Source organism: Ovis aries, chromosome 7 (genome assembly GCF_016772045.2).
Source record: "Ovis aries strain OAR_USU_Benz2616 breed Rambouillet chromosome 7, ARS-UI_Ramb_v3.0, whole genome shotgun sequence".
Classification (NCBI taxonomy): domain Eukaryota; kingdom Metazoa; phylum Chordata; class Mammalia; order Artiodactyla; family Bovidae; genus Ovis; species Ovis aries.
The window spans coordinates 91,029,837-91,041,897 of NC_056060.1; the positions used below are offsets into that span (position 1 = coordinate 91,029,837).

The 12,061-nt window shown below is 43.4% G+C and overlaps 1 non-coding gene across 1 annotated transcript; it reads right to left on the reverse strand.

Annotated features, from left to right (window-relative positions):
- Positions 1-492: 492 nt before the first annotated feature.
- On the reverse strand, positions 493-565 carry TRNAK-UUU (transfer RNA lysine (anticodon UUU)). The gene has a single exon. It is a non-coding gene; the product is annotated as a tRNA-Lys (tRNA).
- Positions 566-12,061: the final 11,496 nt, after the last annotated feature.

Genomic DNA, 12,061 nt, shown 5'->3' on the forward strand with positions numbered 1-12,061 from the left:
CAGCACACCAGGCTTCCCTGTCCTTCACTGTTTCCTGGAGTTTGTTCAAACTCATGTCCATTGAGTCGATGATGTCATCCAGCCATCTCATCCTCTTTCCCAGCATCAGGGTCTTTTCTAATGAGTTGGCTCTTCGCATCGGGTGGCCGAAGTATAGGAGCTTCATCTTCAGTATCAGTCCTTCTGATGAATATTCAGGGTGGATTTCCTTTAGGACTGACTGGTTTGGAACATCATGAAACAATATTTGGACCCATTTTCATGGGACTAGTGAAAGTGAAAGTTGCTCAGTCGTGTCCGACTCTATAGTCCATGGAATTCTCCAGGCCAGAATACTGGAGTGGGTAGCTGTTCCCTTCTCCAGGGGATCTTCCCAACCCTGGGATCGAACCTAGGCCTCCCACATTGCAGGTGGAATTCTTTAGCAGTTGAGCCACAAGGGAAGCCCAAAAGCTTAGTATCCTCTAAGCACAAGAAGATGCTTAAACCTCCCATCTGGACAGGGACATGAACCCTGGACCCTCAGATTAAAAGTCTGATGCTCTACCAACAGAGCTACCCAGGCTCCTGAAGGCTCTTGTCTTAGAAGGAGAAGATGGTGCATTTGCCTTGTGCTGGGTGTAAGGAGGAAGGAAGCCTTCACTGGTAATGCTAAGCCCGTGTTACATTCTCGTTCCTCGTTCGACAGACACCAATGGACAAGCCTGCCAGGCTTGTGCCAGGCGTTTCAGGGATCGGGGCGAGTAGAGGTGGAGGCTTATAGACCGTGTTTCCAATGAAGTAAAAATTATAAATTAAGCAAACCAGCTGTTGAATTATATTCTATCCTCCTGCCAAAAGAAATACTCTAGAGACGTCAAAAACTGCAAGTTGGCGAATATTGAAGGCAGCTGAATTAAATTATTATCACAAATGCTCAGGTGTTCTGTTGACGGTCATGTTTAGGTGAGTCATGAAGACATAGATAATTTACAAGTTACACATTTATTCTAAAATTTTAATTTTTCCTGTCTTGGATTCAGCAATATCTCCACTTGGGTTGTTTAATCAAGATTTTTCACATTTCTGCCTTGTTAAGAAGTGCCAAATTAGGTAATCCTTCTTAAGGCCCTGAAGGTTTTAGATAGTTTTTTATTCCAAATTGTGGAAACCAGTTTGCTGAGGCTATAGCAATTTGAATTGCCAAAAAATTTCTTAAAACACTAATTAAATTCAGAAATATACCACTAATATTATATAACATGTTCAAATATTGTGATAGGATTACATGTGGTAAATTGCATCTATTATAGAAAATATTACATATTTTAATTCATGACAAAATTGCTTATTTTATATCATTTAAATTTTTCCTAAGAGTAATAACTATGTCAATTCATGGATCTTTTTTCAAGTTTCTCAATGTGGAGGTATTATAAATAGAACTTAAAAGTAGTGGTTAGATATTCAATTTGTTAAAAATCTGTGTTCAATTAACAAAATACCCTGATCTATGATTTGCCAGAAGATAGGCTTTCTAACATTTGTTTTGAAAATGTTTATACATAGTCATGAAAATATTTTCATTTTCTTTTTCTAAATTCTTTATAGTTTATTAGAATCTCACTTTGTTGTCTATTTTATATCAGTTTCTTTCAGTTTGGAAAAAAAATCTCTGAAATTAAAAATACATAGTTTAATAGCTTTGGAAGTGGAATGTTATAGTAGATCTGTTTTGTTTCTTTTTTAAAAATAAGCAATGGATCATTTGTATTCATTCAAATGAATATAGATAGCACACATTCAAAATTAATTTCAATTTTGATGATTATTCACTTTTTATTTGGGAATATTATTTTACTGAATTCTCCCAGTACATCTTAGTCTTGTCTAAGCTGGATCTAGTTACTTTAAGGAGAATATATTCCATACCTCATTACATGCTAAATTTTGGTTTAGTGTCAAATTTCATGTTCCATCATGGTAGTCCATCTTTGGGCAGGTCCAGAAAACACCAAATTCCATCTCTGTAATCGTTCCAAAGAGCAGGTAAGCCATTTCTCCCAGCAATAAGTTCCAACTATGTTCCACACAGCACAGATGCTTCTGGACTTTTGGTACAAATTTTGGCTGACTCATCTTCTTCTTTGCCAGCTATGTTAGTGCTATTGGGCAAGCCTTTCAACTTGTTTTTTCCATCAGTCTCCTAAGTCAGTCCCTAAACCTGAAAGCTATTTTCTCAGTTTTTCAGTAAAGGCTAAACTTATTTTCACAACTGCTGTAAAACCCAGTGAAATACATAAATATTGACTTGTTTTCCTTTTCTTGTAGTTCAGCGATACATGTAATGAAGACACATTTCTTTGATATGAATTTTGATGCTTCTACAGCCTGACCGCACTGAGTGATAATAACTTTTAAAAGTTGTATATGTTTTCTTTTCTCACTTTATTGCTTATCAGATTCATGGCCTCATCTTGAATTTTCAGTCCTTAAAAATGTTCATTCACTTCATTATGTTTGTCTGCATTATATTTTTGTTTATTTTATCGCCTTAAATTGAAACCATTTGTACTAAACCTGAATATTTTCCATTGTTTTCTGTAAATACTTTGCTTTTATTGAGCTAAAAAGCATTATTGTGCTTGGCAAGTTTTAGATACAGAGTGTCATTTTTTAAAGAACATCACAGTAAGGGTCTCAATTGGAATCACTTATATTTACTGAATATTATTGACTATACTTTATCCCTTTTTTTAGTGCTATAATTGCATTTGTATTTTTTCTGTGTGAGAATTATATTTTGTGATGTGTAGTTGTACCTTTATTTGGTAAAGAATATGAGGTTGTAGGCCCTGGAGGAGTATTCTTGCCTGGAGAATCCTATGGACAGAGGAGCCTGGTGGGTTACAGTCCATAGGGTCACGCAGAGCCGGACAGGACTGAAGTGACTTAGCACACATGCATGCGTGAGGTTGTAGCAACTTCATCTGATCTATTCATATTGTGAATTGATGAGAAAATTTTGCTAATTTGCATTTTGAAAATACCAATTACATTTTCATTAGAGAATATATAGTAAATTGTTCAGGAATTTTATGTGAGTCATCCTTGACAGAAATTTGCTCACTTTTTTTGGTTCCTAGCTTAAAAATATTTAAGCAACATGCTGAGTTCCACTTTCATATATTTCATTTCTTTCATGATCTGAATGATCTACAGCATTAGGCAACAGAACTCAAAATATGTATAATTTAGCCACATTTTCATCTAAAATATGCATGTAAATAAATTTGAAAATAAAAGTTAATATTTTATGTATATTAAACATTTTTATTTTGAAGGACTCAAAATTATATCAAAATGAAAGGTGATATATACATTATAATGAATGAATATCAACTTTTAACAAAAATTAGTGAGAATATTTTAATATACTTTTTCTTAAAATTTAATTATATCACATTCAATATTTCATAAAAATAAAACAAGGTGCATTTCCAGCATTCAATGTCCATATAGCTGCCAATGTAAAGAATCAATATCAAGTTTCATACATGTTATCTAAACCTATTCCACAAATATAAGGGTAATATAAACTATTGAAAATTGCAAAATGCGATTTGCAACTGCTGTGAACATCTTGAAATTTGTGAGACTCTTCTAAACTGTGAATTGGAATAGGAAGTGCATCAGGAAAAAATACGGAGAAGGCACTGGCGACCCACTCCAGTACTCTTGCCTGGAAAATCCCATGGACAGAGGAGCCTGGTAGGCTGCAGTCCATGGGGTTGGGAAGAGTCGGACACAACTGAGTGACTTCACTTTCACTTTTCACTTTCTTGCATCAGAGAAGGAAATGGCACCCCACTCCAGTGTTCTTGCCTGGAGAATCCCAGGGATGGGGGAACCTGGTGGGCTGCCGTCTATGGGGTCTCACAGAGTCAGACACGACTGATGTGACTTAGCAGCAGCAGCAGCAGCAACAGGAAAATATAGATGGTTGTCATTACTGGGAAATGATAGTTTATGTGGAAAGAATCTGTCTTAGTCCCCCTTCAGACTGCTTTAACAAAATACCATTCATTGAGTGACTTATAAACAGCAGAAGTTTATTGTTCATAGTTCCGGAGGCTTAGAAGTCTGAGATCAGGGTGCCAGCATGGCTGGGTTCTGGTGGGAGCTTTCTTGCAGACGAATGCTTTTCTGCTGTGTCCTCCTAAGGCAGGGGCCGTGCTGGGGAAGTGGAGCCTGGAGAGCGCAGGGAAGACCCAACCCTGGGCGCTTCCTCCATCTGGATGCTCTTGTGTCTTTTATCACGTTCTTTTATAATAAACTGGTGAGTGAAAGTCGCTCAGTCATGTCTGACTTTTTGCGACCCCATGGGCTATACAATCCATGGAATTCTCCAGGCCAGAATACTGGAGTGAGTAGCCTTTCCCTTCTCCAGGGGATCTTCCCAACCCTGGGATCAAATCCAGGTCTCCCGCATTGCAGGCCGATTCTTTAGCAGCTGAGCCACCAGGAAAGCCCAATAGATTGATAGACAGAAGGTAAACAGCTTTCCTGAGTTCTGTGAGCTGCACTAGTGAATTAATCACACCTGAGGAGTGGGTGGAACGAGCCTCTGACTTGCAGCCGATTGGTCAGAAGCACGGGTGGCCAGGTGGACCTGAGGTTGGTGCCTGCAGTTGACGGCGAAGCAGTCTCCTGGGATGGAGCCCTTTCTCTGTGGATCCGGTGCCGCCTCCCGGGAGACAGTGTCTGAACTGAGGTCAGTTGGATGCCCAGATGATGTCAGATAACGTCAGAGGACAGTGTGGTGTGGGGCAAAAGTCCGCATATATGTTGTCAGAAGCGTTGCGAGTGTGAGAGTAAAGGAGAAACACAGAGCTTCCTGGGGAAGGGGATGGTGGGCGCAGTGGTAAGGAATCTGCCCGCCAGTGCAGGAGATGTGGGTTCGATCCCTGGTCCGGGCAGATCCCATGTATGGCAGAGCAACTATAAGCCCAGGAACTGCAGTACTAAGCCCAAGGGCTGAAAGTACTGAGCTAGTGCTCTAGAGCTTGCGAGCCTCAACCACTGAAGCCCGAACACTGGTGCTCTGCAGCAAAAGAAGCCACCAAAATAAGCCCCTGCTCACTGCAACTACAGGCAAATCTAGCACAGCCAAAAATAAAATTACAAGCCTCATGGGCAGAAGAGCCTGGTGGGCGACAGTCCATGGAGTCACAAAGAGTTGGACAAGACCGAATCGCCGTAGCGGCAGCATATACACAAAAAAGGAGACGTGCGGAAGACAGACTGGGGTACTTGTTATACACAATGTTATTTTCCATGAACTTATCCCAATGTGTAATTCATTTTTAATTTTTATATTATCTGTTTGCCATTTGTTTTCCTTTTGGGGGTTTGGGGGAGGTAATAAATCCTACCTCCTTTCTTCTCTGAGTTCCGAATCCATTAAGAAATAAAACACTTAAGTCAGACAGGAATAAAAACATCAGCGTGGTTGCTGATGACACTGTCGCGACAATTCCACTTGTGCTGATGTTTATGACTCATTCAAAGAGAGATGCCTGAGTTTTCCTAAGTTCACCTTGGTCCTGGAAGGGTATAAGTCGTACTCACAATGCCCCATTCCCCACTTTTTCCAGAAGATACGGTAAGCATTTCCAGAGGTTAAAATAATTAATCGCAATATCTTTTAATGGGGGGATAAAAAGGCATGCGGTCTGCTGGGAGTAGAATTGCGAGGGGAAGACTTAAGCGTCGCTGCACCACCGTCTGGACTGGGTCGGAGCGGAGGCGCGTGCGGGGTCACTACGGGCTCTTTTCAGCGCGTTAGCCAGTGTTAGTTCAGCAACCTGGCAAGTTCTCCGGGTGAAATCTACAACTGGCCTGGGTCCCTGGATCGCAAGGAGAGCCGGAAGACGGAAGCAGACACTTCAGATCGGTAGGTGGCAGGTTTAATATGCATGGGGACTTAATCCGAGGTTTGAGTTGGGCGACCCCCAGACTGGAAGATTCCGCACCCCAGTGCCAGAATCTTCCAAGTTCATATAGCGGGCTTCACAAGGTACAGGTGTGTAGTCTGTCCAGGTGGCCTCTCAAGCCTTTCCTCTCTTTGAAGCTGCATCCTTGAAAACCGCAACCAGAGGGCAGAAGATACTCGGGTGGGGGTGAGTCCTCGATGAGCCGGGTCCGGCTGGTGGGTCACCCGGTGGTCACGTCCTCCAGTGATCTCCTGGACAGCCAGGTCCTTCTTTCTAGCATGTTGAGCTAGGGACAAGGGAGGTAATATTTAGGTCGAATGAGGGGGTTCACGGGGCGAGAGAATCACCCAGATTCCAGAGTCCTGAGCCTGCAGGCATCCGGAGATCTCTGGCTTAAAGGAGAGAGATGCCGGTTTTCACTCCTCTGGAAAAGACGGCTTGAGAGAGTTAGCCTCTTCGTGAGGTTGTCTGAGGTCACCAGGGGCCTTGAACTGGGAGACAAGAAGGGGGTGAACAGAATGGGGGGTAGCTTGGGATGAATATTCAGACCGAGTAGAAACTATGTGTGTTTGCCGAGCGCGGTGCACACAGTCAGACTGATGCTTGAGTGAGGCTGTGGACAGGCAAGGATCAGCCCTGGCTGGGCCCTGGAGGTGGCCAGGAGGAGATGAACCTGGCTGGGGAAGGTAAATTAAGTGAGGAGGTGTAGGAAGACAGGGGAGCCTCGCCTGGCATAGATATTCCCAAATAAACCTCCGTCCCTCAAGTAAAAGCAGTGTTACCTCTAATGAAATTGAGGACGCACAGAAGCCTGCAACTCACATGAAGGGTCCCTGCTGGTGACAAAAAGAGAGCAGCTTGTGCCCCAAGGGGAGCTGAATACAAGGCCTCTGCTAAAGCAAGGAGAGAAACTTGTCAGGCCTGGAGGCCAAACTGCCTTCCTGCAGAGCCTTAAGAAACACTGCTGCAAATCGAAGGTTGTGTGGAGTTTTAAGTGAATGCTCCGTGAAAGTGAAAGTGAAGTCGCTCAGTCATGTCTGACTCTTTGCGACCCCATGGACTGTAGCCTCCTGGGCTCCTTCATCAGTGGGATTTTCCAGGCAAGAGTTCTGGAGTGGGTTGCCATTTCTTTCTCCAGGAGATCTTCCCAACCCAGGGATTGAACCCGGGTCTCCCGCCTTGTAGGCAGATGCTTTACCATCTGAACCACCAGGGAGAATGCTCAGTAGGGTTTACTTAAAGGAGGACATCCCTGCAACGCAAACTGAAATGACCTAAATAAGGCTCAGGCAGTGGATTTCTATGTAAGCCAGTCTGTACACAGTCCTTATTTATTCATCCAGTTTTATACTGGATTCCATTTTTACTCAGGCTGTCATAGGAGATGGAAGATCCAACCACAGGGACAACGTGGCCTTCAAAAATGTAAGTAGTAGCCAAGCAAACAGTACGTGTCTTGTGCAGCTTGGCAGGGAAATAGGTAATGTTGCTGGCCAAAATCCTGGCCTTCTCTGCCCACTGAAGCTGAATGAAAAAATACGGAGACAGAGCTTGGAGGAAATAGAAAGGTGGCTTTAACTCTCTGCTGGCAGAGAGTGGAACACTGTAGGCTCGAGCCTCAAGAACTGTGCCCCCTTCCGTGAGGAGTCTAGGGCTATATAAGATGAGGGCTCACAGTCAGGAGTTGCTGATAAGAACAACGGTGATAGGACCTTGGTTTTTCCCTCTTGCGTTGTTTCAAAGGCAGTCATAGGTGGCATCAGTTACCCAGTAATTGAGACGGGCAGTTCGAGACCCTGTGGCCACCTTTTTGATATGTAACTACAACGGGAAGGGTATTGTCAGAGTGAACACCAGATACAGGATGTATTTAACACAGAGTCAAAGGAAAATAGGTGTGAAGTGTACCTCCTGCAGAGTTAGGGCGCAGAAGAGCAAACTTCGTTACAGACATGCAGAGTTAGGAGCAGTTAACGAAATGGCAACCCACTCCAGTATTCTTGCCTGGAGAATCCCATGGACAGAGGAGCCTGGCGGGCTACAGTCTGTGGGGTCACAAAGAGTCGGACCTGACTGAGTGACTCACACAAAGTAAAAAAAAACAAAACATAACTGGGAATGTTCAGATCTGCTCGCTATTCTCTTTGTCATCTTTGTTCTCAGGAAAGGGGGATGAAAAAAATTCCTCTTTTTTTTTTTTTAATTTCCTTTCCACTGCAACAGTAACAGCGTGTAAATATTTGTAAATCTTCAGCTTCTGAACCATTTAAAGACTAAGGGGTGACCTAAAATGTCAGTTTACTGGGTTTTTTTTAAAGAAGAGTTGAAGGTTTGATTAATCCTGAGGTATCATCTGATTCTACCTTCTCTTTTTTCCATGTATGTGAACCATGGACTTCCAGATGTTCAAACTGGATTTAGAAAAGGCAGAGGAACCAGAGATCAAATTGCCAACATCCACTGGATCATCGAAAAAGCAAGAGAGTTCCAGAAAAACATCTGCTTATGCTTTATTGACAATGCCAAGGCCTTTGACTGTGTGGATCACAATAAACTGTGGAAAATTCTGAAAGAGATGGGAATACCAGACCACCTGACCCGCCTCCTGAGAAATCTGTATGCAGGTCAGGAAGCAACAGTTAGAACTGGACATGGAACAGACTGGTTCAAAACTGAGAAAGGAGTACGTCAAAGCTGTATATTATCACTCTGCTTATGTAACTTATATGGAGAGTACATCATCAGAAACGCTGGGCTGGATGAAGCACAAGTTGGAATCAAGATTGCTGGGAGAAATATCAATAACCTCAGATATGCAGATGACACCACCCTTATGGCAGAAAGCCAAGAAGAACTGAAGAGCCTCATGATGAAAGTGAAAGAGGAGAGTGAAAAAGCTGGCTTAAAACTCATCATTCAGAAAACTAAGATCATGGCATCTGGTCCCATCACTTCATGGGAAATAGATGGGGAAACAGTGGAAACAGGGACATTACATTTTAGGGCTGCAAAATCACTGCAGATGGTGACTGCAGTCATGAAATTAAAAGACACTTGCTCTTTGGAAGAAAAGCTATGACCAAACTAGACAGCATATTAAAAAGCAGAGACATTACTTTGCCAACAAAGGTCTGGTTGTCAAACATAGTGAAAGCTACAGTTTTTCTAGTAGTCATGTATGGATGTGAGAGTTGGAGTATAAAGAAAGCTGAGTGCCAAAGAATCGATGCTTTTGAACTGTGGTGTTGGAGAAGACTCGAGAGTCCCTTGGACTGCAAGGAGATCAATCATGAATGTTCATTGGAAGGACTGATGCTGAAGCTGACGCTCCAATACTTTGGCCACCTGATGCGAAGAACTGACTCATTTGAAAAGATCCTGATGCTGAGAAAGATTGAGGGCAGGAGGAGAAGGGGATGACAGAGGATGAGATGGTTTGGATGGCATCACTGACTCGATGGACGTGAGTTTGAGTAAACTCTGGGTGTTGGTGATGGACAGGGAGGCCAGGCATGTTGCAGTCCATGGGGTTGCAAAGAGTTGGACATGACTGAGGGACTGAACTGACCTGATTTTATTTTTTTAATTATTTAGTTTATCTTTGGTTGCACTGGTCTGCATTGCTGTGCATGGGCTTTCTCCAGTTGCAGGCAGTTGAGATGTGTCTCTCGTGGCGGCCTCTCTGTTGTGGAGCACAGGCTCTAGTTGTAGGGGCCTCAGCCACTGTGGCTCCCGGGCCCCAGGGTGTGTGGGTTCCCATCCTTGTGGCGCAAGGGCTTTAGTGGCTTTGGGGCACATGGAATTCTCCCGGACCAGAGATCGGACCTGTGTCCCCCGCACGGGCAGGGGGATTCCCATCCACTGGACCACCAGGGCAGCCCCTTTAAATATTTTTTATTTTATACTGGACTATGGCTGGTTAACCGTGTTGTGATCATTTCAGGTTGTCCACCTTGTCATTTCAGCAAGGATAACAGAGGGGCAGAGTTTTGCTAAGGATATTAAGCTCTTGCTCGCAGTCAGGCAGGCTCTGGTCATCTGAAGGCATTGCACTCTATTGGACTGGAATCTGGGGAATCTGTCCGTGGGGTTTATGTGACTGGTTGGGCAGCAGGGTCTCTGAGTCCTGGCTAAGTTGCTTCAGTCATGTCCGACTCTTTGCAACCCTCAGGACTGGAGCCTGCTAGGGTTCCTGGGTCCGTGGAATTCTCCAGGCAACAATCCTGGAGTGGGTTCCTGCTGGAGTCCAGCCCCAGTGGATCCAGGGTAATTCGAAGGTGGGGACAGAATCGGCGTCCTAGGAAAAACTTATTGAATTACCGATATAGACAGAGATTAGAAAATTAGCAGAGAAAAAGAGGCTGAATAACTTGGTTTACGTGGAATACCAATCACCACCTACGTAGGCCACAGGCATCTTTCCGTTCTCCCGAAGGAGAGGAGGCACTGAGGCCTCCCCTGTCCAATCTTAGAAGCCCAGGCAGAATTAGTAGGCTTGGTGAGTACCCACATACCAGATGGGAATTCAGCCGGAAAAATGGGGAGCAAGAAAGAAATGACACTGGGGAATCAGTCTTTCCAGAAACTGATCCGATTTCTTTATTTTTTAGGTTTGTTTATATACCTTTTGTTATACATAAGGATGAATACAGAGTCACGTGGGGGTCAGCGGACCTGACCCTTGTCACAATCAGGTGCTTCATATAAAATTATACAAAGGTCTTATGGGTTTTACATCAGCTTCTGGTCATGAGGCCTGCTGACATTTTATGATCCTTTCTTTCTGATAACCAAAAAACTTATTTTTTCCAAGGGTGTTTTTTCTTAAACCAGGCGCCACCCTCTGAAGGTAGCAGATAAAGTTGCATTCCTATAGGATGAGGGTGTAGCGGGTTACAATCAAGAAAGGAACTTACTTAGCCTAAGGTTTAACATGATTAATCTTAAAGGTTAATACTTGTTTTTCCTATATGCTAGTTATATTCATTATAAGGGCAAGGAATATGGAGATTTAGCAGCAAACATCAGCCCAACAAATGAAAACCCTTTACCAATGTTCCCCTTAAGATCTATTTAGTCTTAAGATAGTGATAAAGTTACATTTTTGCATAGCAAGGACACAGTGATTTATGACAAAGTACAGTGATTTATAACAAAAGAGAAAATTCATTAACTCAAAAGGTCTAGTATTGCTAACATCAAAAACTAGTATATTTCCTTTTCAATATTCCAAATACATTGATTAATATATTCCCAGGTGCCTAAGGATATGGAGGCCTGGTATGAGAAAAGCTCTATGCTAATTAAGACTTTCAAAATACTCCAAACTCTCTGTGCTATTTATGGTTGAGAGGTTGTCACACAAGCTAGTCTGTCAGCAGAGAGGTTTGACCTGAGACACCCTTGTCACACCCAGGGCAGGGAATTAGCAGTAATTATTGGCACAATAAATGAAAAACCCTTCACCAATATAATTCCTAATCAACCCACTATACTATGCTAATAATTTTCTAACTTTTCAAAAGAGTCTGTATATAGAAAGTTTAAAGCATCTCATGCCTCTCACAGTTGGGAGGCTGTAAACAATCACATGTGGCCGGACGAACCCACTCAGGCAGGCTAGAGAACCTTCAGAGGAGTTTGTAGGTCGAAACAGTCTTGTCATGCCCAGGAATTTTTGTTAGCTGGAGCTTCAAGTTAACTCCTTCTCTGAGAGAAATGGTGATGGGGGAGAGCCCCCCGTAAAGTCAGAGGTATAGGTGAGAGCATAAAACAGACTCTGGTTTTGGGGGTAGATGCTCGGGAACAGGGGGTTTCCTGAGGCTCGATCCTGCCTTTGTGTATGCTGAGTCTCCTTCCTCATGACCTTTGCCAAGGGCGGATTTCCTCATGCTGGCTCCCGGCAGGTTCCGTGCCCTCCTCCAGGGGATCTTCCCAACCCAGGGACTGAACCCTCAACTCTTATGTCTCCTACATTGGCAGGTGAGTTCTTTACCAGTAGCACCAGCTGGGCAGCAGGGTCTCTGAAGGTGCCCTCAAATCCCCCCACCCTCTTGTCTTGGGGGAGTCCTCTCCTTGCCTGACCC